General features: G+C 36.8%; 1 long non-coding RNA gene across 1 annotated transcript; it reads right to left on the reverse strand.

The window, feature by feature from the left end:
• Window positions 1–322: 322 nt before the first annotated feature.
• LOC111387425 lies at window positions 323–911 on the reverse strand. The gene is made up of 2 exons (XR_002701399.1): window positions 869–911; window positions 323–727 (listed from the first exon to the last, which is right to left on the reverse strand). It is a non-coding gene; the product is annotated as an uncharacterized LOC111387425 (long non-coding RNA).

Below are 911 nucleotides of genomic sequence, written 5' to 3' on the forward strand. Positions count from 1 at the left end.
TTGATTTTCTTTTTCATCTCTTTATTATAGCACATAAAATCCAACACTAACTAACCAAAGCAAAAAATCTACGAACCTCACAATCATGAACGATAAAGAACCCAAGAGTTGGCAAAAACAATTGTCTGAATTATGTACGAGTGAGAGTTGATCATTGGTCTATTTTTTAATCTATTTCTTTGCAGGATTGCTCGTTTGGTCTAATTTTAAGTTACCTTTGACGGTGGAGTAACCAGGAATCAACCAACACAAAAGGATTCCAAGAAAATTAATCAAGACTTAGAACAGAAAACATCCAGGCAGAAATTTCAACTCACGAATATCACCATGAAGCCTTGCAGAACTGCAAATTCAATCGTGCAAGGAAGAGATGCAAAGTCAATCACATTATTAAAAATAGAATATGCCACAAGCGAAAGAAGCCAATCTGCCTTTTTCAAAATCCTTAAGAATCATAAATCTCCAGTGCTGCATCAGTAGCATCTTTTTTGAAAACAATTGAATTTGGTTTTTATATCTTCAACAAAGATGAAATGAAGAATCATTGAATTGAAAACAAGATCAAACGAAGCAGATAAATCCAGAGAACCTGCAACGAACTTTCAGTCGTCACCCAGGGAAGACGCGTCATCCAGCAGCTAGCACACCACCACCCTGAGAGGTTACCAACACCTTAAAGAAAAGGGGAAAATGATCATTGAATTAACCAGCATAGAACCACATGAGCCTGCAACCAAGTTTTGCTAGTTCAGCCTCAGTAACCAACCTCACAACTACACCATCACAGAATACCCATGACCTGAAAGAAATTGTTCACAACATGAAGTAACAAAATCCAATTATGACTAACATTTAGTGGACAAGTCACCTGCATAAAGTGATGCTCAAAAACATCATAATCGGGAAACTAT

The sequence above is a fragment of the Olea europaea genome, unplaced genomic scaffold (genome assembly GCF_002742605.1).
Source record: "Olea europaea var. sylvestris unplaced genomic scaffold, O_europaea_v1 scaffold4021, whole genome shotgun sequence".
Classification (NCBI taxonomy): domain Eukaryota; kingdom Viridiplantae; phylum Streptophyta; class Magnoliopsida; order Lamiales; family Oleaceae; genus Olea; species Olea europaea.